Source organism: Eleutherodactylus coqui, chromosome 6, assembly GCF_035609145.1.
Source record: "Eleutherodactylus coqui strain aEleCoq1 chromosome 6, aEleCoq1.hap1, whole genome shotgun sequence".
NCBI lineage: Eukaryota > Metazoa > Chordata > Amphibia > Anura > Eleutherodactylidae > Eleutherodactylus > Eleutherodactylus coqui.
The window spans coordinates 221641259-221667622 of NC_089842.1; the positions used below are offsets into that span (position 1 = coordinate 221641259).

Genomic DNA, 26364 nt, shown 5'->3' on the forward strand with positions numbered 1-26364 from the left:
GTCCTCAGTAGTAATAGTGACCCCCCACATTGGCTTCCGTAGTAATCGTCACCCCCAAAGGGGCCTCTGATTGGCTGAGCAACGACGCTCGTGAGGCGGGGTATTCAAAGCCCCGTCACCAGAAACCTTTAGAAGTATAAAGGGGTTCTATGTAAGCTTGTGGTTATCACCCTGTTGCTTTATGAATATAGATAGGTCATATAGAGGGTCCTATGTATGCTGGGCATCCTCACCTTGTACCTGTATGAATATAGAGAAGGTCCTATGTATGATGGGGCCATAACCCTGTTCCTGTATGAGTATAAAGGGTCCTATGAAAGCTGGGGGTCCTCACCCTGTCCCCGTATGAATATAGAGGGTCCTAAGTATGCTGGGTGTCCTCAACTTCTCGCTGTTTGAATATAAAGGGTCCTATGAATGCTGGGGGTCCTGACCCTGTCTCTGAATTAGTATAGAGGGCCTTATGTTTGCAGGGGTTCTGACCCTGTATGCATATAGAAGGTCCTATATATGTGGGAGTACTGACCCTGTACCTGTATATGTATAGAGGGTCCTATGTATGCTGTAGGTTCTCAACCTGTCCGTGAATGAGTATGGAGGGTCTTTTGTATGCGGGGATTCTGATCCCATCTCTGGATGAGTATAGAGGGTTCTCTGTAAGCCGGTTCCTCACTCTGTACCTGTATTAGTATACAGGTGTCCTATGCATGCTGGTGGTCCTCAACCTGTGTCAGTGACTACAGGGGGCAGGTTCTGTTTATACTGGGGTCCCTGTCATCTAGCATTGCGCTGGGACATTAAAGGGCAAGTTCTGTATATCGGTGGCCTTACTACTGCCCACTACCAGCACGCCAGTGGGGTTCATTATGCTACGTTGTGTAGATAGTTGATGCCGTGGCTTTGACAAATGCGACAAGACTGTTCTGAGCTACTCCATCACTTCGTACAGCCACGTGTGATCACAACTATCTGTATCTGTGCCCTTGTAGTGTCCTGGTGCCTTATGGAGGTCCCTGACCCCAGGAGCTCACAATCTAATCTCTCGATCTCTTCCTTTTATGTTCTCATGTCGTCCTGCAGGTTCACTTGTACTAGGTGACATTAAGAGTGTCAAGGAGGGAGATGGTAAGTAGTGGTGCTGTATACTACCTGTGGCCTGGTGACTCGGCTCCTGTATTAATCATGTGATGATTTCTCTAGATGTGGAATTTCCCTGCAATTACCCGTCATCTTATCAGAATCCGCGTATTGAGTGGACATTCAACTCTGGACAAGAAACAACACTAGTCTACTACAATGGAGACCTGACCGGTGCGTGGTCTGACTACATGGTGACACTGTGGAGGGCTGATAGTACTGCGTGGTTTTGACTACATGGGGGGACTGTGTAGGGAGTGATAGTACTGCATGGTCTGACTACATGGGGGCACTGTGGAGGGTTAATAGTACTGTGTGGTCTGAGTACAGGGGGCACTGTGTGTGGCTGATAGTACTGTATGGTCTGATTACATTGGACTACTGTTTGGGGCTGATAGTACTGTGCGGTATTGACTACATGGGGGGACTGTGTAGGAAGTGATAGTACTGCGTGGTCTGACTACATGGGGGCACTGTGGAGGGTTAATAGTACTGTGTGGTCTGAGTACATGGGGCACTGTGTGTGGCTGATAGTACTGCATGGTCTGAGCACATGTGGGCACTTCTGTGGGGTAGCTAGTACTGCGTGGTCTGATTACATGAGCCCACTGTTTGGGGCTGAGAGTACTGTGTGGTTTTGACTACATGGGGGCACTGTGAGGCGAGTGATAGTTCTGCGTGGTCTGAGTACATGGGGACACAGTGGAGGGCTGATAGTACTGCGTGGTCTGACTACATGGGGACACTATGGAGGGCTGATAGTACGGCGTGGTCTGACTACATGGGGACACTGTGGAGGGCTGATAGTACTGCGTGGTCTTACTGCATGGGCCCACTGTGTAGGGCTGATAGTACTGCAAGGTTTTGACTACATGAGGGCACTGTGTGGGGAGTGATATACTGCATGGTTTTGGCTACATGGGTTTACTGTGAGGGGGGTGATAGTATGGCGTGATCTGACAACATGGGGGGCACTGTGTGAGGAGTTATAGTGCTGAGTGGTCTGAGAACATGGGGCCACTGTGTGGGGCTGATAGTTCTGCGTGGTCTGACTACATGGGGGCACTGAGTGGGAGTTATAGTACTAGGTAGTCTGATTATATAGAATCATAGAATGGTAGAGTTGGAAGGGAGCTCCAGGGTTCTCTGGTCCAACCCCCCTGCTCAGTGCAGGATTCACATGGTGCCACTATGTGGGGATGATAGTACTATGTGGTCTGACTACATGTAACCCAGTCAATTTATACATCCGACCTTGCAAAAGATCATGTAGTTTAAATTTTTTTTATATGCTAGAACCTAAGCCAATAGTAAGAAACCAAGTTTGCAGCTTTGAAAGGCCTCTGCGAGCTACATAATACCCCAAAAAAAGGGAAATGTTTGCACTTTTTTCACTTTTTGCTCAATATCTCCTAAAGTATGCGTCTGACAGAAAAAATTATAAATATCTTTTAAAGTAGATTAAATTTGCTAAAATCTGAGCCCTCCCCTAGCTCCGTACGTCTAGTACTTTCTTCAAAAATTGTGCATATGTTCCAATTTTATGTTATCAAATATAGTGAAAAAATACTTATCCAACAAGGACAGTCATAGTTAAAGAATTTGAAATACATTTATCTAGCTTTAATTTAAGCTCCGACGGGCACCCATATGGCCAATGGTTCTCTCAAAAATGGCACATAACCAAAACCCTGGAAAAATTTATTTCGGTAAAAATCAATAAAAAAACTTCACATAGTAATGTAATTTCAAGAAAGGTGTAAAATAGATAATAAATATTTACAGCTAAAAAAACAGTATATATTTTTATAATTTCATCTGTTTTGATGGCGCTGGCTTCAAGAAATCTTGCTCTTGAGCAGGTGAAGGCTCCTCACGTCATTTGGTAAACATAGGGTAGTCTTCTTTGTTGTCGGAATCCTCACGTTGAAGAGATGGCACGTTTTGGCCTGATTTGCCACCACAAAATTTACAAAGGCCTGAGCATTTCAGTCCAGCTTTGCGGCAGCTGCAACCTTTTTTGCCTTTACAGGAAATCATGCGCAGTAGAAGCTCAGGAGCGGGATCCATGGTGGCAGTAACAGGGGTAAACCCCTGATCATCGAGCTTCCACTACCATTCTGTAGGACTTTTGTTAGCCCCCAACCACTTCTGAACTTGGTGGTAAGGCATGGTGGCTTGCTGCATCTTCTGTTGGGGGCAAACGAACAAGATTAATCTTGGTGTTGGCTGCAGATGTAACAAACTGGTAGCGGAAACCTTTTAAAGGTATATTTCTTAAAATCACCCCCGTATAGAGCCACAAAGCACTTCTCCCCAGCTTTTGCTATGGCTTTATAACTTGAATCTGGCTGCAGGAAAACTTCAGCCAGTTCTAAAAGATGGGCATTTTTGTCCAAGATGGTGGCCAAAAGGTGCAGATGTGGTGTCGCACCCACTGAACGCATGTATAGAAAAAAGCACTGCCTATGCTGAGTGTTGAGCGGGTTCATGGGCATAGGAGAAGCCTGAATAATGACAACAGCCGGCTTCACCTCTGCTACTCTTCTGTAGGTAGATGTTTGTTGCACCTGAGCCTAAACCATTGAGGAGCACGAGGAGGTCCACATCTTCTCCTACTAAGATCCCATCACAGTGCCATGTCAATGAAGTCCCAATCAGCGTCTTCTTCGCTATTTTTCACTTCTACGCCCCGCTGCTTGAATGCATCACAAAGAAGTGTGATGAGGCTCTTCTTGTTGTTTTCATTGGCTAATAGTTTTTCCTGAGGTAGTTGGATGATTGTGGATTCTTCAAAATGTATGTCAATGCAGAAGTTAGCAGCACAGCGTCACAGTTGTTCAGCATTTTTGGTGTTTTTCCTGGTGGCCTCCTCAGGGTAACCATAGAAAACAATCGAGACATTGCTGCTAAAGTGTTTTTTACATAGCTGACATAATCTGAGATAATGGCTGTTACAGAATTTTTCCTGTGCCAGACAACCTTGTGTAAAAGTGTATCCACCATCCACAACTACATGCGTATTGGTATTAATTGGTGTGTGACTGGCGAGTGTAGTGAAAGCAGAGTAGAGACTGGACTTGGTTTCCTTTCGCATCCCCTGTTCCTTGAACAAAGACATTAGGAATAGGGCTGATTCGTACATGGAAAATTGTAAGTGGATCGACGACTACTCTCTTGTTTGCCACTTTAACGGAGTTGGTGATGGATGCCACTGCGGCTACTTTGTCCTTACGTTTGAAGGTTGCTTTACCAAATATGTTACACACACTTTTCATCACCCTTTCGGTTTCCAGTTCTTGGGCCATGTGGCAATTTATGTCTTGGCCTGCTACAATTCCATTACTGATAGAAAGCAACTTATCAGTAATGGGAAATGGATGGTGGATAATAAACCAGTTTTTTCGTTTTTCCACATCAGCACTATCTCTAATGATTCGAGAAGGCCTCATGTCAACATGTTTTTGAGCAGTAGGACAGGAGATGTCCAATTCCTCACATATGTTCACCATGAACACCATTCCTACAGTCCACCGTGCAAGCACACTGCTGGAGATTCCCCGCCCCTGTGTCAATCCGCTGTAACTTTTCATTGACCTCATCAGCTTTTGCTCGATAGTCAAATCTGTCCACAGCCAAGACCAAAACTTATCAGATGGGTGAAATGTGAAACCTCCTTTTGTGAACATGTCAAACTCAGTTGGATCCATTCGCTGTTCCAGAGCCATCATATCTTGCAAGTATAGATGTGCATTCTTTGCGTAGAACAAGTGACCGGCTGAATGAAAGAATGGTAGCATTTTATGGACAGTGTCCAGGTGAGGCTTCCCATCACCCATCTGCTCTGCCTGGATGAATAACCTCAGGAGAGTGGACATGCGAAAATATTGAACCTACAGCTTTGATGTGGGACCATTGCCTTCCAGTTGATCCATTGCAGTTTTGAGTTTGGCTCTTGAGATCTGGCAAACCTCATTGTCACAATGAAGCCCAAAAGATTTTTTCAATATTTTATATTTCACACAAGGTAGGCACTAGAGATGAGCGAGTATACTCGCTAAGGCACATTACTCGAGCGAGTAGTGCCTTAGCCGAGTATCTCCCCGCTCATCTCTAAAGATTCGTGGGCCGGCGGGGGGCGGGGAGCGGCAGGGGAGAGCGGGGAGGAACGGAGGGGAGATCTCTCTCTCCCTCTCTCCCCCCCGCTCCCCGCTGCAACTCACCTGTCACCCGCGCCGGTCCCCGAATCTTTAGAGACGAGCGGGGAGATACTCGGCTAAGGCACTACTCGCTCGAGTAATGTGCCTTAGCGAGTATACTCGCTCATCTCTAGTAGGCACCTCATTCAAAGCTAAATAAATGTATTTCAAATTCACTAACTATGACTGTCCTCGTTGCGTGAATATTTTTTTACTATATTTGACAAGAGACTAAAACAAAAATGTTTCACTGTTTTGAACAAATGCCCAATTTTTGAAGAGCTGTGTCTTGGAAAGTACTGAACGTACAGAGCTAGGAGAGGGCTCAAATTTTAGCAAATTTAATCTACTTTAAAAATAACTTTTTTCTGTCAGACACATACTTTTGGAGATATTGAGCAACAAGTGAAAAAATTGTGAAAATTTCGCAGTTTTTTGGGTATAACGTAGATCGCACAGGTCTTTCAAAGCTGGTTTCCTACTATTGGCTTAGGTCCTAACAACATATTAAAAAAAATTTGAATTACTTGACCTTTATGTAAGGTTAAGCCCTTTTTTGTGTCTAATTTGACTGGACTAATGGGGACACTGTGTGTGGCTGATAGTACTGCATGTTCTGATTACATGGGGGCACTGTGTGGGTGTGATAGTACTGCATGGGGGCACTATGGGTGGCTGATAGTACTGTATAGTCTAGCCACATACACATGGGGGCGCTATGTGTGGGATGGTGCTAGTACTACGTGGTCTGACCACTTACATATGGGGGTGCTGTGTGTGGATGATAATAATGTGTGATCTGACTACATACGCATGGGCATGCTATGTGTGGGATGGTGATAGTACTGCATCGTCTGACTACTTGGGAGTTTTATGTGGGGGTGATAGTACTGAGTGCTTTGATTACATGGGGGCACTGTGTGAGGGTGATAGTACTGTGTGGTCTGACCACATACACATAGGTGCGCTATGTGTGGGATGGTGATAGTACTGCATAGTCTTACCATGTACACATGGGGGCGCTGTGTGGGTTGGTGATAGTACTGTGTGGTCTGACCACATACGCATGGGGGCGCTGTGTGTGGGGTGATAGTACTGTGTGGTCTGACCACGTACACATGGGGGCGCTGTGTGTGGTAGTACTGTGTGGTGTCGCCTCCCATGCACCTCTGAGTAATCTTATCACTTCTCTTAGCCTCCTATAAAAACCGCGCTCAATACTACCCACAAGGCTTGCGGCTGAAGGGCGTGACTCGGAAAGATGCAGGCGAGTACGTGTGTGAGGTGAGCGACAACTCCTCAGGAGAAGTGAGCTACATGGAGGTCAAGACGCAGCTAATGGTTGCAATAGGTAATGTAAATTGTATACATTCTATAAGTGCATATGGTAGAATGCTGAGACCAAGATGTACACATGTATAATGGGAGTGTATGTGTATATGAAGATGTATGTGTATAATGGGAGTGTATGTGTGTATATGAAAATGTCCAAGTGTATAATGGCAGTATATGTGTGTATATGAAAATGTCCAAGTGTGTAATGGGAGTGTATGTGTATATAAAGATGTACAAGTGTATAATGGGAGTGTATGTGTGTATACGAAGATGTACAAGTGTATAATGGGAGTGTATGTGTGTATATAAAGATGTACAAGTGTATAATGGGAGTGTATGTGTATATAAAGATGTACAAGTGTATAATGGGAGTGTATGTGTATATAAAGATGTACACGTGTATAATGGGAGTGTATGTGTATATGAAGATGTACAAGTGTATAATGGGAGTGTATGTGTGTATATAAAGATGTACAAGTGTATAATGGGAGTGTATGTGTGTATATGAAGATGTACAAGTGTATAATGGGAGTGTATGTGTGTATATGAAGATGTACAAGTGTATAATGGGAGTGTATGTGTGTATATAAAGATGTACAAGTGTATAATGGGAGTGTATGTGTATATATGAAGATGTACAAGTGTATAATGGGAGTGTATGTATACGAAGATGTACAAGTGTATAATGGGAGTGTATGTGTATATAAAGATGTACAAGTGTATAATGGGAGTGTATGTGTGTATATGAAGATGTACAAGTGTATAATGGGAGTGTATGTGTATATGAAGATGTACAAGTGTATAATGGGAGTGTATGTGTGTATATAAAGATGTACAAGTGTATAATGGGAGTGTATGTGTGTATATGAAGATGTACAAGTGTATAATGGGAGTGTATGTGTGTATATGAAGATGTACAAGTGTATAATGGGAGTGTATGTGTGTATATAAAGATGTACAAGTGTATAATGGGAGTGTATGTGTGTATATAAAGATGTACAAGTGTATAATGGGAGTGTATGTGTATATGAAGATGTACAAGTGTATAATAGGAGTGTATGTGTATATAAAGATGTACAAGTGTATAATGGGAGTGTATGTGTATATATGAAGATGTACAAGTGTATAATGGGAGTGTATGTGTATATAAAGATGTACACCTGTATAATGGGAGTGTATGTGCATATATGAAGATGTACAAGTGTATAATGGGAGTGTATGTATACGAAGATGTACAAGTGTATAATGGGAGTGTATGTGTATATAAAGATGTACACGTGTATAATGGGAGTGTATGTGTATATATAAAGATGTACAAGTGTATAATGGGAGTGTATGTGTGTATACGAAGATGTACAAGTGTATAATGGGAGTGTATGTGTGTATACGAAGATGTACAAATGTATAATAGGAGTGTATGTATGTATACGAAGATGTACAAGTGTATAATGGGAGTGTATGTGTATATAAAGATGTCCAAATGTATAATAGGAGTGTATGTGTATATGAAGATGTACAAGTGTATAATGGGAGTGAATGTATACGAAGATGTACAAGTGTATAATGGGAGTGTATGTGTATATAAAGATGTACACGTGTTTAATGGGAGTGTATGTGTATATATAAAGATGTACAAGTGTATAATGGGAGTGTATGTGTGTATATGAAGATGTACAAGTGTATAATGGGAGTATATGTGTGTATATGAAGATGTACAAGTGTATAATGGGAGTGTATGTGTGTATATAAAGATATATGTGTATAATAGGAGTGTATGTGTGTACATGAAGATGTACAAGTGTATAATGGGAGTGTATGTGTGTATACGAAGATGTACAAGTGTATAATGGGAGTGTATGTGTGTATATAAAGATATATGTGTATAATAGGAGTGTATGTGTGTATGAAGATGTACAAGTGTATAATGGGAGTGTATGTGTATATGAAGATATATGTGTATAATGGGAGTGTATGTGTATATAAAGATATATGTGTATAATAGGAGTGTATGTGTGTATACGAAGATGTACAAGTGTATAATGGGAATGTATGTGTGTATACGAAGATGTACAAGTGTATAATGGGAGTGTATGTGTGTATATGAAGATGTATGTGTATAATGGGAGTGCATGTGTGTATATGAAGATGTACAAGTGTATAATGGGAGTGTATGTGTGTATCTGAAGATCTACACGTGTATTATGGGAGTGTATGTGTATATGAAGATATTTAGGTGTATAATAAGTGTTTTGTGTATATGCAACTCACTGCTGATCGTTCTCCCCTGCACCAGACTCTCCCCCATACAATGCATCCTGAATGCAGCAGCCAGGCTCATCTTCCTGTCCAGCCGCTACTCGGACGTCTCTGCCCTGTGCCGGTCACTGCACTGGCTGCCCGTCATATACAGAATTCAATTTAAACTTATTACCTTCATCCACGAGGCTCTCCATAGCACTGCAGCACTGCACTACCCTACATTGCCTTCCTCATCTCAATTCATCACCCAGTCCGCGCTCTCCGCTCTGCTAATGAAATCAGACTAAGTTCCCCTTTAATTTGAACCCCTCATTCCGCCTCCAGTACTTCTCCAGAGCAGCACCAGTCCTCTGGAACGCGCTACCCAAAACTATCCAGGCAATCCCTGACTCACACAACTTCAGGAATGCCCTAAAAACGCACTTTTTCAGGGAGGCATGCCATATCCCCTAAACCAAACCTCTCTGTACTCCGCCTGATAACATGCTCCCTGTACTACTGACTACAACCCTTGCTAGCTGAAAAAACCAATGAGGCAGAAGTCAATTTTCCCCATTTAAGGGAAACAACTCCTTCCTGACTACAATCTGGCAATCAAAATAATCACCGAATCACCGACCTTTCTGTGTAAACAGTGATATACCATTAATATTGTAACACTCAAGAAAGGTGTCCAGACCCCTCTAATACTTTTATATCGCATCACCATCACCGTGTCCTCAGTAGAGAGTTCCATATTCTCACTGCTCTTACGGAGGACAATGTGCGGCTACAAATGGACCTAGATAAGCTGGGGGCTTGGGCAGAAAAATGGCAAATGAAGTTCAATGTTTATAAATGTAAGGTTATGCACATGGGCAGGAGAAACGGATGTCACCAATATACACTAAATGGGGTACTGCTAGGGAAAAGTGATATGGAAAAGGTTCTGGGGGTATTAGTGGATAGTAGACTAAACTGGAGTAACCAATGCCAGTCAGCTGCTGCAAAGGCAAATAAAGTCTTGGGGTGCATTAAAAGAGGTATAGGGGCGAAGGATGAGAACATTATCCTCCCACTATATAAGGCACTTGTCAGGCCTCACATGGAATACTGCGTACAATTCTGGACACCGGTGCTCAGGAAAGATGTTACAGTGCTTGAGGGAGTTCAAAAAAGGGCAACTAAACTAATACATGGAATGAAGGGACTGGAATACCCAGAGAGGCTATCAAAATTGGGATTATTCACCCTGGAAAAAGGACGGCTAAGAGGTGATCAAATAACCATGTATAAATACATGAGGGGACAATACAAGGATCTCTCCCAAGATCTGTTTACACCCAGGACCGCGACGGTAACAAGAGGACATCCGCTACGATTAGAGGAAAGCAGGTTTCATCACAAACATAGAAGGAAATTCTTTACTGTAAGAGCAGTTAGACTGTGGAACTGCCTGCCGGAGGAAGTGGTGATAGCAAAATCCATAGAGGAGTTTAAAAGGGGACTTGATGTCTATCTGGAGAGGAAAGACATTATAGGATACAAGTCTTAGGTTAATTGTCAATCCGGGTATACAGGCAGGTAGGAACTATTAGGGGTTGATCCAGGGAACAGTCTGATTGCCATTAGGGAGTCGGGAACAAATTTTTTCCCCAGAAGGGCTAAATTGGCTTCTGCCCTTGGGGTTTTTTGCCTTCCTCTGGATCAACACAGGAGGATAGAAAGGCTGGACTAGATGGACATTGTCTTCATTCAGCCTTACATACTATGTTACTATGTAAAGAACCCCCTTTTATATTTTGTAGAAACGTTATTTCCTCTAGAAGTAGAGAGTGCCCCCTTGTTACAGTCCTGGGTATAATAGATGATGGGAGAGATCTCTGTACTGACCCTGATATGTCTATACATAGTTATTAGAGCGCCCTCTTGTTACAGTCCTCGGTATAATAGATGATGGGAGAGATCTCTGTACTGACCCCTGATATATCTATACAAAGTTATTAGAGCACCCCCTTGTTACAGTCCTGGGTATAAATAGATGATGGGAGAGATCTCTGTACTGACGCCTCATATATCTATACATAGTTATTAGAGCACCCCCTTGTTACAGTCCTGGGTATAAATAGATGATGGGAGAGATCTCTGTACTGACCCTTGATATATCTATACATAGTTATTAGAGCACCCTTTTGTCACAGTCCTGGGTATAAATAGATGATGGGAGAGATCTCTGTACTGACCCCTAATACGTCTTTACATAGAAAAAGCTCTACTACATGTCACACACAGTTCTACTGCATCCATCTTGATTCCCACACATTACACACACAGCACATGAAACAAATAGCTCTGCTACATCCTGATTCACACACACACAGCTCTGCTACATGGTACATCCATTATGATTCCCACACATTACACACACAGCTCTACTACATCCATCTTGATTCCCACACATTACACACACAGCCCTTCTACATGGTACATCCATTATGATCCCCACACATCACACACACAGCTCTACTACATTCATCCTGACCCCACACATTACACACACAGCACATGACATGCACAGCTCTGCTACATCCATCCTGATTCACACACAGAACATGACACACACTGTTCTGCTACATCCTGATTCACACATATCACACACAGCTTTGCTACATCCAAATCCATCCTAATTTCCACACATCACCAGACTCCTGGATACAGCGATGAGCCCCCAGTCATGTGATTCCTGACTCCACCCACACAGGTGATCACATGACGGTGATATCACAGGGTCTGGTAGTTGCTCCCGGCTTATCCAGTATACAGTACTTTCTACCAAACTGCACAATGGCTCCTCCCGTAACAGTGACATCACCGCAGGTCCTTCAGCCGACTGGATCTCTATGGTGGCGGTAGGTCGGTGTCTTCTGTCAGGACCACTGAGTTGTGTCTGAGATAATAATGGCTTAGTTGTATTCTCATTTTGTTATTTTTGTCCACCCTTTTTCAAGAGCCCTAACTGTGTTGTTCTTCTGTTGGTCAAGCTCTGTGTTTTATATATGTTGTAGGGCCTTCGATGACATTAGGGGGCGATCTAATAACTATGTATAAATACATTAGGGGACAATACAAGGATCTCTCCCATGATCTGTTTATACCCAGGACTGCGACGGTAACGATAGGGCATCCGCTACGTCTAGAAGAAAGCAGGTTTCACCATCAACACAGAAGGGGGTTCTTTACTGTATGAGCAGTGAGACTGGAACTTTCTGCCGGAGGACGTGGTGATGGCAAAGTGGAGTTTAAAAGGGTACTAGATGTATTTTTAGAGTGCTATGATATTACAGGACATAGACATTAAGTGACCAGCAGGGTTGTTGATCTCAAATGTTGATCCAGGGATTACTCTGACTGCCAATATGGAGTCAGGGAGGAATGTTTTTCCTCCAAATGAGCTAAATTGGCTGTTTTTTGGGTTTTTTTGCCTTCCTTTGGACCAACAAGGGCGGTGGTGGGGGTGTTGAAACATGCTGAACTAAATGGACATTGTTTTTATTCGGCCTAGGCTACTATGTTATAATGTTACCAGAGGGCGGTGCATCAGAAGCACTCACATACTCACTAACAAGTGGTCGTCAGCAGTTTGATGATAGTAGAGATCTCTGTACTGACCGCGGAGATATATATATATATATATAGTTATTAGAGCGCCCCCTTGTTGCAGTTCTAGGTATAAATAGATGATGGTGAGATCATCTGATTTGTATAATTTCCTGATATATTGTCCTGTACTGTCTCCTGATATATCTATACACAGTTATTAAAGCGCCCTCTTGTTACAGTCCTGGGTATAAATAGATGATGGGAGAGATCTCTGCAGTGACCTCTGATATATCTATACATAGTAACATAGTTTGTAAGGCCGAATGAAGACAATGCCCATCTAGTCCAGCCTGTCTATCCTCCTGTGTTTATCCAGAAGAAGGCAAAAAAAAAACCAAGGGCAGAAGCCAATTTAGCCCTTCTGGGGAAAAAATTCGTTCCCGACTCCCTAATGGCAATCAGACTGTTCCCTGGATCAACCCCTAATAGTTCCTACCTGCCTGTATACCCGGATTGACAATTAACCTAAGACTTGTATCCTATAATGTCCTTCCTCTCCAGATAGACATCAAGTCCCCTTTTAAACTCCTCTATGGATTTTGCCATCACTACTTCCTCAGGCAGAGAGTTCCACAGTCTAACTGCTCTTACCGTAAAAAACCCTTTTCTATGTTGGTGATGAAACCTGCTTTCCTCTAAACGTAGCGGATGACCTCTTGTTACAGTCGTAGTCCTGGGTCTAAACAGATCCTGGGAGAGATCCTTGTATTGTCCCCTCATGTATTTATACATAGTTATTTGGTCGCCCCTTAACCTTCTTTTTTCTAGAGTAAATAGTCCCAATTTGGATAGCCTCTCTGGGTATTCCAGTCCCGTCCTTCCATGTATTAGTTTAGTCGCTCTTCTTTGAACCCCCTCCAATACTGTAACATCTTTCCTGAGCACCGGTGACCAGAACTGTACGCAGTATTCTATGTGAGGCCTGACAAGTGCCTTATATAGTGGGAGGATAATGTTCTCGGCCCTCGCCCCTATACCTCTTTTAATGCATCCCAATACTTTATTTGCCTTTGCAGCAGCTGACTGGCATTGGTTACTCCAGTTTAGTCTACAATCCCCTAGTACCCCCAGGTCTTTTTCCATATCACATTTCCCTAGCAGTACCCCATTAATTGAATATTGGTGACATCCGTTTTTGCTGCCCATATGCATAACCTTACATTTGTCCACATTGAACTTCATTTGCCATTTTTCTGTCCAAGCCCCCAGCTTATCCAGGTCCGTTTGTAGCCGTACATTGTCCTCCGTTGCGTTAATTATATTGTATAATTTTATGTCATCTGCAAATATTGATATTTTACTGTGCAGCCCCTCTATCAGGTCGTTGATAAATGTACTGAACAGAATAGGGCCTAATACTGAACCCTGTGGCACCCCACTAGCGACTGTGGCCCAATCAGAGTACAAACCATTTATTACCACCCTCTGCTTTCTATCTTTGAGCCAATTCTTTACCCAGATACACACGTTTTCACCCAATCTGAGCTGTCGCATTTTGAATATTAGCCTATTATGTGGCACGGTGTCAAATGCTTTAGAGAAGTCCAGATATACGAGATCGATAGATTCTCCCAGGTCCAGCCTAGAGCTTACTTCATCATAGAAACTGATCAGATTTGTCTGACAGGAGCGACCCTTCATGAATCCATGCTGGTGAGGAGTTATTCCCTTGTTCTCCTTGAGGTACTCATCGATGGTGTCTCTCAGAATCCCCTCGAAAAATGTTCCCGTTACTGAAGTGAGACTTACTGGCCTGTAGTTACCAGACTCACATTTGGTCCTCTTTTTGTAAATTGGAACCACGTTGGCAATGTGCCAATCCAATGGTACAACACCGGTCTTGATAGTGTCTAAAAATATTAGGTATAGCGGCTTAGCTAACTCATCACTTCGTTCCCTTAGTATCCTTGGGTGTATTCCATCTGGGCCTGGCGATTTATCTATTTTAATCTTTTTTAATCGGTTCCGCACTTTCTCTTGCGTTAGGTATGACATATTTTGTGAGGGGTTCATTTTATTCCCCTGCATCTCGTGTGGCATTTCCTTTTCATTTGTGAATACGCTTGAAAAGAAACTATTTAATAGGTTTGCCTTCCCTCCATCATCTTCAATGATTTCTCCTGCATTATTTGTTAAAGGGCCAGTGCAAATCCTTTTGCTGTTAATATAGTTGAAAAATAGTTTCGGGTTGTTTTTGCTCTCTTTGGCGATCAGTCTTTCTGCCTCCTCCTTGGCAATTTTGATCTTTTCTTTGCATATTTTGTTTTTTTCCCTGTACGATTTTAGTGCTTCTTCGCTGCCTTCTTGCTTTAGTAGTTTGAACGCTTTCTTTTTTTCGTTTATTGTCCCTCTTACCGTCTTGTCGAGCCACAATGGTTTCCTTTTACTTGAAGTTCTTTTATTTTTAAAGGGAATGAACTGCTCACATGAGGTGATTAGGATCCTTTTAAACTTTTACCATTTGTAGAGATGAGCGAACCTACTCGGCCACGCCCCTTTTTCACCCGAGCGCCGCGATTTTCGAGTACTTCCGTACTCGGGTGAAAAGATTCGGGGGGCACCGTGGGTGAGTGGGGGGTTGCAGCGGGGAGTGGGGGGGGAGAGGGGGAGAGAGAGAGGGCTCCCCCCTGTTCCCCGCTGCTAACCCCCGCTCTGCCACGCCTCCCCCGCCCCCCGGCGCCCCCCGAATCTTTTCACTCGAGTACGGAAGTACTCGAAAATCGCGGTGCTCGATCGAGTAATTACTCGAAACGAGTATATTCGCTCATCTCTAGTCATTTGTCCTCTGTACTGATATTTTTGAGGATATTGTCCCAATTAATGTTACCGATAGTAGTTCTAAGCTGATCAAATTTTGCTTTACTATAGTTTAGTTTGTGTGTAGCTCCCTGATAAGGTTTATTATTAAATGACAGCTGGAAGTTGTATTATATTGTGGTCACTGTTCCCCAAGTGCCCCTCAACCTGTACCCCCTTTATTCGGTCCGGTTTGTTAGTTAGTACTAGGTCCAGAATGGTCCTCCCTCTCGTTGGTTCCTGCACAAGTTGGTTCAGGTAATTATTAGAGATGAGCGAGCACCAAAATGCTCGGGTGCTCGTTACTTGGGACGAACTTTTCGCAATGCTCGAGGGTTCGTTTCGAGTAACGAACCCCATTGAAGTCAATGGGCGACCCGAGCATTTTTGTATATCGCCGATGCTCGCTAAGGTTTTCGTTTGTGAAAATCTGGGCAATTCAAGAAAGTGATGGGAACGACACAGCAACGGATAGGGCAGGCAAGGGGCTACATATTGGGCTGCATCTCAAGTTCACAGGTCCCACTATTAAGCCACAATAGCGGCAAGAGTGGGCCCCCCCCCCCCACACTGTCAGCATAAAGATCGTTCTTCTCTGCCATAGCTGTAACAGCTGTGGCAGAGAAGAACGATGTTTGCCCATTGAATTCAATGGAGCCAGCAATACAGCAGGTTCCACTGAAAGCAATGGGCTGCCGGCGATCGCAGGATGAATTGTCGGGAAGGGCTTAAATATATAAGGCCTTCCCTGCAATTCATCCAGAAATGTGTTACAATAAAAAATATATACCGGCGTATAAGGCGACGGGGCGTATAAGACGACCCCCCAACTGTCACCTTATACGCCGGTAATACAGCGGAGCAAAGAATAAAAATCATTACTCACTTCTCCTGGCGTTCTGCGGTGCTGCTGCAGGCTGTCGCTCCCTCCTGGTCCACGGCAGAGCATTGCTTTCTCTACGAAGGGCTTTAAATCCCCGCCTCCAGAAACACACGTGCCTTCAGCCAATCACAGCCATTCAATGACTTCCTTTCCTTGCTTATACCCGGGTCGCTAGCTACACTGACTACCCCCCTATTTCTCTTTTTGCCCTCCCCTCCAGTTCCTAGTTTAAACACTCCTCCAGCCTTCTAGCCATCTTCTCCCCCAGCACAGCTGCACCCTCCCCATTAAGATGCAGCCCGTCCCTACGGTAGAGCCTGTAGCCGACAGCAAAGTCAACCCAGTTCTCCAGGAACCCAAATCCCTCCTTCTTACACCAACTTTGAAGCCACTTGTTTACCTCCCTAAGATCCTGCTGCCTTTCTAGTGTGGCTTTAGGTGCAGGTAGTATTTCCGAGAAAACTACCCTAGAGGTCCTCGCCCCGGGGCTTGGACCCTAGGTCCCTGAAATCATTTTTGAGGGCCCTCTATCGACCTCTAATTTGTTCATTAGTGCCAACGTGCACCATGACCGCTGGATCCTCACCAGCCACTCCCAGTAATCTGTCAATCCGATCCGCGATGTGTCGAACTCGAGCGCCAGGAAGACAACACACCATTCTACGATCCCGGTCTTTATGGCAGATTGCCCTATCTATCCCCCTAATAATTGAGTCCCCCACCACTAGGACCTGTCTAGCCTGTCCTGCGCTTCCCGTCCACATCTTACTGGGGCAGTCACGCCCCTGGCGTTCAGAGGGCATGTCCTGCTGCAGCGGTGCTGGCTCTGTAATGGCATCCCCCTCATCTGCCAGCTTTGCAAACTTGTTGGGTTGTGCCAATTCAGGACTAGCCTCCCTGGTTCTCTTCCCATTACCCCTCCTTCTTTCTGTCACCCAGCTTACTGCCTGGTCCCCCTGCACTTCCATACTACCATCCGCCCCCACCTCTACATAGTTATTAGAGGGCCCACTTGTTACAGTCCTGAGTATAAACATCATGGGAGAGATCTCTGTATTGACTCCTGATATATGTCTTATATTAATGTCCTCCCTCAAAAAAGGCACAGGGTCTTATTTTCGGGGAATGTCTTATTTTACTTACCTAGCAGCTGCAGTCCAGGTCCCTGAAGTTTCATAGCTCGGCCGCACGTCCTGCATTTGTCGGCCACCGACAGAACATCACTTCCTGGTTGCGAGGTTCATAAATCCCACCTCCAGGAAGCGATGGCTCTGGTTGTTTCAGCAAGCGCTGCATTGATTGGCTGAGCTGCAGTGCTCGAGAACCAATCAATGCAGCGCTTTCTGGAGGTGGGATTTATAAACCCTTGACCAAGAAGTCAGATGAAGACTACAAACAAGTGTGCCGAAGCTTCAGGAGAAGAAGTGTGGGGGAGCGGACAGCGCCTGTTAGGTAATGTATTGTTGTTTTTTTTTAAATACAGCTACATTTTCTGTGTAGGGCTTAGTTTCCAGGTAGGGCATGTATTTCAATACCCCCCTCCGCATCCCCCGAAAAATGCTGGCAAAAAAGCGCTACAAAGTCGCGGGAACACTCCATATCCAATGGATAACGGCGATTGTTTAACTTTTTTTTTAACTTTTAAGCAAAGTTAAAGATTCAACAGATCAGATCCGTGAGGAGAGCTGAAACTACTCACCTCTGGTGTCCGCGACGTCCCGCAGCAATCTGTGCACCAGATGTCAAAATGTTGAAGGGCCCAGGAAATTTAACATCTCCCTGCTCCTGGCTGTCATACATAGCCGAGAGCCTGGCGATGTCATGGGGGGCTACAGTATACAGTCCCTGGTCATGTGATCGCCGTTATCCCTTGGATGTTAAAGAAGAATGATGTAAAAAGCAGTGATAGGAATACTGACAATTAAAATTTCAATTGAAAGAGGTAGCAATAATGATTGTCGCCGCTTACTTTGAAGGAAGGGGGTGTGATGTACAGAAACCCCCTCCTAGTTGTAGCAACCGTAAGTCTCAAACACTTATCAATTATTCTCTAGAACTTACAGTATTTCACTACTTACTGTGAAGGAGGGGGATGTGATAAACAGAAGCCCCCAACCACAGGAATTAAAGGGGTTGTCTCGCAGCAGCAAGTGGGGTTATACACTTCTGTATGGCCATATTAATGCACTTTGTAATATACATCGTCCATTAAATATGAGCCATATAGAAGTTATTCACTTACCTGCTCCGTTGCTAGCGTCCCCGTCGCCATGGATCCGTCTAAATTCGCAGTCTTCTGGCGTTTTTAGACGCGCTTGCGCTGTGCGGTCTTCTGCCTGGTGAATGGGGCCGCTCGTGCCGGAGAGCTGGTCCCGCGTCGTCATCGTAGCTCCTCCCCGTCACGTGTGCCGATTTCAGCCAATCAGGAGGCTGGAATCGGCAATGGACCGCACAGAGCCCACGGTGCACCATGGGAGAAGACCCGCGGTGCATCGTGGGTGAAGATCCCGGCGGCCATCTTGGAGAAGGAAGAAAGAAGTCGTCGCAGAGCGGGGATTCGGGTAAGTAATATATATATATTTTTTTTTTTAACCCATCCCCCATTAACCTTTAAATGGTTTGCATCAGGTCCACAGGTTTATTTCCATAAACAGGCAAACATGTAGTACAAGGGAACCACTGCGTCACTGTTGAGGCTCAGTGTGTACAATCCATTAGGGAGCTGTGTGTGGGGATTCCCGCAGTCGGCGGGTGATGTAAACACGTTCTGTTGCGTCACTGATGAGATGCAGGGAACAGTTAGTGGGGATTCCCGTGGCCGGTGGGTGACGTCATCACGTACCGGCGTGACATGTCATCAGGGCCGGTGCGTCGCTCCCCGTGGGGTGCGTGTGCCTCTCAATAACTTCATAGATATTGACAAAAATGGTATAGTGACACTCAATAGGGAAATACATAGAATTGGGGTTTGTTATTACGATTGTTGAAAATATACTATATCTACTTGAATAAGGGATTAGGGAGGATATTTTAAGAGCAAATATAGATATATGAAATAAATATAGATAACACACTTAACCCTTTCCAATCCAATTTTGGATTCAGGCTTTCCTAAAAGGCTTTCTCTTTTTGTTGTTATACGATGGTGCCATCTGCTGGCTAAAGCCAGTGTGTGTGCGCCAGAGAGGCCCTGACAGCGGAGTGCCTCGCAATAGACGGTAAGAACACCCGGCCGGACGTCTTCTGACATTTGAGCTGTACAAGCTTCAGTCAGAATGTACGAAGACGTCAGACAGTGGATTGGAAAGGGTTTAATATAGGATAGGGAGGGAAACTGGAATTAAATATGGATATAAATGTATAAATAATTCTTAAAAGAGGAGAAGGGGGAGGGGAGAGTGGATATCATATATATATATACACAACTACTGAATAAAAAATTCTATATATATAAAAGAGGGGGGAAAAGGAAGATTAGGGGTTATTATCACAAATAACTATCGAAGTAGATTATAGAAAAGTTATAGAGGGAGGGGAAGGGGAATGAAGTTTTAATATAAGCAATAATTTTTCTTAAAAACAACAATTAATAAAATAACATAAAGGCATGTGTAAATAAATAATTAGTTAATATGTATACGCATTCTGAAAGAGTGGTAATTATATATAAAAGTAATTGCAATAATAAAAGTAAAACCCATCAGATTTTCTCAAGAACTTCATTGAGGCCGGTACCAGCGTATTCATTTCAAAAATCCAGAACATTTCTCTACTTTTCAAATGGGAGAAATGGCCCGCTTTTATACTTTCAAGGGGTAATACTCTCAATTTTGATGGGTCTTTATTTTGACAGGTTGAAAAGTGTCTTGAGACACTGTTTTAAAAAAACTTTCAGAATATTGGAGCCATGTTTATTTTGACCCCACAGTTTTTTTTTCAGGAGTTAAAGGGGTTGTCTCGCGGCAGCAAGTGGGGTTATACACTTCTGTATGGCCATATTAATGCACTTTGTAACATACATCGTGCATTAAATATTGGCCATACAGAAGTTATATACTTACCCCCCCGGTGTTGGCGTCCCCGTCTCCATGGCGCCGATCGATGCCTTCTTCTGCCTGGATTAGACGCGCTTGCGCAGTCTGCTTCTTCTGTCCCGCTGAAGGGGCCGCTCCGGCGTGCTCGCGCCGCACAGGTCTTCTGCGCATGCGCAGAAGACCTGTGCGGCGCGAGCACGCCGGAGCCGGACAGAAGAGGGCAGACTGCGCAAGCGCGTCTAATCATGGCGCCGACCGATGCTTTCTTCTGCCTGGATTAGACGCGCTTGCGCAGTCTGCCCTCTTCTGTCCGGCTCCGGCGTGCTCGTGCCGCACAGGTCTTCTGCGCATGTGCAGAAGACGTGTGTGGCGCGAGCACGCCGGAGTGGCCCCTTCAGCGGGACAGAAGAAGCAGACTGCGCAAGCGCGTCTAATCCAGGCAGCAGAAGGCTTCGGTCGGCGCCATGGAGACGGGGACGCCAACACCGGAGGGGGTAAGTGTATAACTTCTGTATGGCCAATATTTAATGCACGATGTATTACAAAGTGCATTAATATGGCCATACAGAAGTGTATACCCCCACTTGCTTCCGTGAGACAACCCCTTTAATGCAATCTAGATGAGAAAAAAAAAATTTCATAGTTTTGCAAATGTCATTTTAAAGACAGCTTTATTTTTCTATAGTACACATGAAAATGAGGATTTGCACCCCAAAAGGGATCCCCCTGTTCGTCCTGTGTTCAGAGACATACCCGTTGTGGCCCTAATCTTATGTCCGTATGCACAACGGCGCCAAAACCGAAAGGAGCAGACGGTGGCTTTCAGAACAGACATTTTGCTAGAAGGTGTTTCAGGCCCCATTGCTCACTTGTAGAGCCCTTGAGCGGCCAAAACGATGGAGAATCCCCACAAATGACCGCATTTTGAAATCTAGACCACTTAGTCCATTTATCTAGGTGTGTACTGAATATTCTGACCCCACAGTTTTTTGCAAACCTTATTATAAAGCAGGTGAAAAATAAATAAAATGTAATTTTTTTCATAAATATCATTCACTTTCATGACAGTTTCCTTTGTTTCAAGCAGGAAAAACTGGGCAGACGCACCCCAAATTTTATAGCACTAGTTCTTCTGTGTTCAGTAATACCCCCACTGTAGCCCCAATCTGCTTACTGGACACATGGCTCGGCCTATAATGGAGGGAACACCGATTGGATTTCAGGGCACAACTGAATAAATTCCAGGCCCCATTGGTCACTTGTGCAGAAAAAGAACTGACTCCCTAAAAATTACCCCCCCACCCCACCCACCCTTTTTGGCATTCCCTAAATCTTAGATAAAAGTAATAATGTAAACTGTGTGGTATGTCCGAAGACAGGGGTAATTACGGTGGCTGGTTGAGATGAGCACATGGGGCAATAAAACCAGGTACCCCTCCTCCTCCCATGCTTTTTTGGGGAGTATTTCTTGACCCCAGCGGCAGGGATGGGGTGTAAAAAGTGGCGCTCTGTGAGTCTCCGTAAGCTTGCTTAGGTGCGGCGGTCTCACACAGAAGGCGCTCAACAAGCTGCTCCTGGAACTGCAGGAAGGCGAGCGTTCCCGGGGCTTCTTGTAAATTACGTATTACAGGTAGCGATCTGCATAATGCCGGGCTCACATGGCCGGATGTGGAATCCACTTGTGGAGGCCCGCAGCGGATCTCATCTGTGAGCCCGGCTGTGACCCTGCGTACGGCCGCGTAACGTACTGCGCATAACTGCCTACTCACACAGGCGGTCATGCACAGTACACAGCGTTTGTCTATATTTCCTGCGCCGTTGCTTAGCGATGATGCGGGTACCAGCAGCCCGTACACAATGCAGTTGCGTATGGACTGCGGGTATATCTGCGACCATGGAGCACAATGGTCTCTACATGGCCGATATCCGCAGTAAAATAAAACATGCTGCGTTAAGTTTTCTGTGAGTGGATTACATAATGCAAACCCACTAATTTGAGCAGAACTGTGTAATCCAATGCATTTGATTGTTCCGCGGATGAATGTAATGCAGTCTGTAGAAACTGTAGGGCAAGTGTCAGAAAAGCTAAAGCTAATAATGAATTGAGGCTTGCAACAGAGGCCAAAAGCAATAAAAAAGGATTTTGGGGGTATATCAAATGCAAAAGAAAAGTCAAAGATGCTATTGGATGCTTACAAGATGAAAATGGTGAATTGGTTAAGAATGATGTTCAGAAGGCCGAAATTCCAGTTTTGTATTTGTTTTCTCTCAGAAATTAGATGGAACATCAACTGATCTTCCCCGTGCTAGTGGGGGAATAAAAGAATGCAGGCTGTCTATAAGCAGAGAGATGGTGAGGGAACACTTAGCTAACTTACATGAATTCAAGTCTCAAGGTCCAGATGAATTACAACCTAGGATACTAAAGGAAGCAGCGGAGGTAATTGCTGAACCACTCGCCATAATCTTTGAAAATTCCTAGAGAAGAGGAGAAGTCCCAGAAGATTGGAAAAGAGTAAATGTTGACCCTATCTTTAAAAAAGGGAAGAAGGTGGATTCAGGAAACTACAGGCCTGTGAGCCTGACTTCTATACTGGGAAACATCTTTGAAAAAAATAATTATACAGGATGTATGCAAGTATTTGGATTAGAATGGAGTAATTAACCAGAGGCAACATGGATTTGTGACAAACAAGTAATGCCAGACGAATCTAATTTCCTTCTATGACAGAACCACCAACTGGGTTGATCAGGGAAATCCGATGGACATGGTATATCTTGACTTTAGTAAAGCATTTGACAAAGTATAAGGCAACTGTTAGGTTGATTCATAACTGGCTGAGTGATCATACTCAAAAAGCGGTCATAAATAGCTGCACATACAAGTGGAAGAATGTATCAAGTGGGGTACCACAAGGCTCGGTCCTAGGCCCAATATTGTTCAACATTTTTATAGATGATCTGGAGGAAGGAATCGATGGGAAACTGATCAAATTTGCCAACGACACAAAGCTAGGAGGGATAGCTAACACTAGGAAGGAGAGATCTAGAAAAGCTTGAACAGTGGGCGGTGACTAACAGAATGGTATTTAACAAGGAGAAATGCAAAGTCCTACATCTGGGCAAGAAAAATGAAAAAAGCACATACAGAATGGGAGGAATTGGGCTAAGCAGCACATGTGAAAAAGACTTGGGTATACAAATAGATCATAGACTGAACATGAGTCAACAATGTGATGCAGCAGCCAAAAAGGCAAACACAATTCTGGAATGTATTAAGAGAAGCATAGAGTCTAGATCACATGAGGTAATTAATTGCTTGGTTGTACTTTTTAATCACAACTTGGCAGCGTTGAACCTTCATCAAGTAGTTACTGGAGGGGAAAACAACAATTTTCTGTACAGATTCTTTCTTCACTTCCACACATTCACTGTTACTAAGAGACACTCTTTCCTCCGAACTCAGAACGTCCCAGTTATCTGATAGACAGTCCGTGAGGTATGCGCTCCTGACTTATTCACTTAAGTTTCTTACTCTTGTTCTCAGACTTCTTAAATGACTTTCCTTCTCTTTCCCTAGCAGGAGGACCGTTACCCCACGCTCAGTTTAGTGCACTTCCTCCAACTACATTTTCTCAGCCTTTTTCTTCTAAATTCCGCTTGACAACTACTTACGTCTCTCAACCACATCACTCATGCAGTTAAAGGGATACACACACAAAATTCACTCATAGCAACCATCCATATACATACACACTACAGCTTCGGGCCATTACATCACCGCTCTCACGCAGTCTGTTTATACAGGCAGATACATCACTAAGAATCGTTCCGTCTTTCACATTCGCTGTAGAAGTTATGAGGACAACTGAACAGTCGTTGTTTGAACCAAACGATAAGTGAACGAGCCAACGAGGACTTTTATGCCTGCGGAAAATAAACAACAAACGAAAAGTGAACGATTATCTTTCGTTGTTGCTTCACATTTAGTCTGAATGATTATTGCTCCATCTGCAGTGATGTGCATTGTGACTGCGAGTGAATACACATATGTAAATAGTCCAGTATATGAGTGACGTGGGTGACTGGAAATGTGTGTATTATATACATTACTGTACAAGAGTTTTAGGCAGGTGTGGAAAATGCTGCACAGTAAGAAGGTTTTCAGAAATAGAAGGACATGCAAAGTGACTGAAGAGAGAAGTGTAACCCGCTAGTATCCAGGTTGATGCGCTTCACCTTCATCAGTTCTTCTAGGCACACAGTCAGGGATTTTGTAGGATTGTGGTTGGGTGTTTGATTATCACCTGTTTGGTATAATTGCTTATTGATCAGCATTTTCATATGGGGGGGTGAAATAGTCATTAACTGAAACAGGAACTGCTGTGTAGGAGACTTGAAAACAGCTGAAGAACCACCAAACTGCTACAAAGGTGAGGTTGTGGAAGACAGTTTCCTGTCACAGGTCACACACCGTGGTAAGAATCGAGGCGTGAGGTAGTTATACTGCATCAGCAAGGTCTCTCGCAGGCAAAGATTTCACAGCACACTTTAGTTCCTGCATGTGTAGAAACCATAGGACCGTAGATGCAGCGGTCGGCCAAGGAAATATCGCAGCAGATGACACATCACGCTTACTTCCCTTCTAAATCGTTAGATGTCCTGCAGTGCCATCAGCCGAGAACTGACAGAACCCAGTGGGACCCCGGTACCCCCATCTACTGTTGGGAGAAGTCTGGCCAGAAGTAGTCTTCATGGAAGAAGTGTGGCAGATGTAGAAACAAGGCCAGGCGACCCAACTATGTATGAAAACATAGGAACCGGTCACTTTGCATTTTGTTAATTGATAAAAATAAACTATTAACTCTTCTATTTCTGAAAGTATTCTTACTGTGCAGCATTTTTTTCAATAACTGCCTAAAACGTTTGCACAGTACTGTATATGAAGGGAAGACTCTTCCTGTTAGTTGGTCTCTGCCAATATTGTGTGCCACTGAATAACATGTTCTGTGAAGCTGTAATCAACTTTTCTGATCCCTGTCATCCTCCAGAGTCCACCACAGACTGCGAGCAGCATCACAATCCATAGACGGACGCTCCAAAGCCAGATGTCATACATCACGTATTCACCTACAGAACGTGTCCTGATGTCATGAAATAAAACCTACAAAATCCCTGAGACGTGTGCAGCCTGATGATATACTAGATCACTGATGGTGAACCTTTTAGTGACCGAGTGCCCAAACTGCAACCCAAAACCCACATATTTATCGCAAAGTGCCAACACATCAGGGAGCGGGCTTATCATGACGTATGATTTTACCCCCGTCGTCCTAAAAAGGACAGGGCTGTTTCAAAATAGACAGGGTGCAGATTTTGACTGCTTTCTGGATCCGAAAATGCTGCAGAATTTGCCGAGGACATTCTGCAGCATTTCCGCCATGTGTAAACATACCCCAGCAGTAATAGTGGCCCCCCCCACGGCGGCCCCCGCGGTAAGTGACCCTCCACAGAGGTAATAGTGACCCCCCACAGCGGCTCCAGAGGTAATAGTGACATCCCACAGCGACCCCCAGTAGTAATAGTGACATCCCACAGCGGCCCCAGTAGTAATAGTGACATCCCACAGCGACCCCCAGTAGTAATAGTGACATCCCACAGCAGCCCCAGTAGTAATAGTGACATCCCACAGCGGCCCCAGTAGTAATAGTGACATTCCACAGCGGCCCTAGTAGTAATAGTGACATCCCTCAGCGGCCCCCAGTAGTAATAGTGACATCCCACAGCAGCCCCAGTAGTAATAGTGACATCCCACAGTGGTCCCCAGTAGTAATATTGACATCCAACAGCGGCCCCCAATAGTAGTAGTGACATCCAACAGTGGCCCCCAGCAGTAATAGTGTCATCCCACAGTGGCTCCAGTAGTAATAGTGGCCCCCTGAGACCCATATACTTACCCCCTCCTGCTCCTCTGCTCGGCACTGCTGCTGGCGCTGATCCCAGATGCACGCTGTGACGTCAATGTGCTGCCGGATGCCTCTTTCCCCTGCTCTCGCGGAACCTAAGAGGAGACGCTTGGGGA

The 26364-nt window shown here is 44.4% G+C and overlaps 1 long non-coding RNA gene across 1 annotated transcript; it reads left to right on the forward strand.

Annotated features, from left to right (window-relative positions):
• Positions 1-1190: 1190 nt before the first annotated feature.
• On the forward strand, positions 1191-25444 carry LOC136633278 (uncharacterized). The gene is made up of 3 exons (XR_010793252.1): positions 1191-1311; positions 6532-6687; positions 25334-25444. It is a non-coding gene; the product is annotated as an uncharacterized lncRNA (long non-coding RNA).
• The last annotated feature ends 920 nt before the right edge of the window (positions 25445-26364 follow it).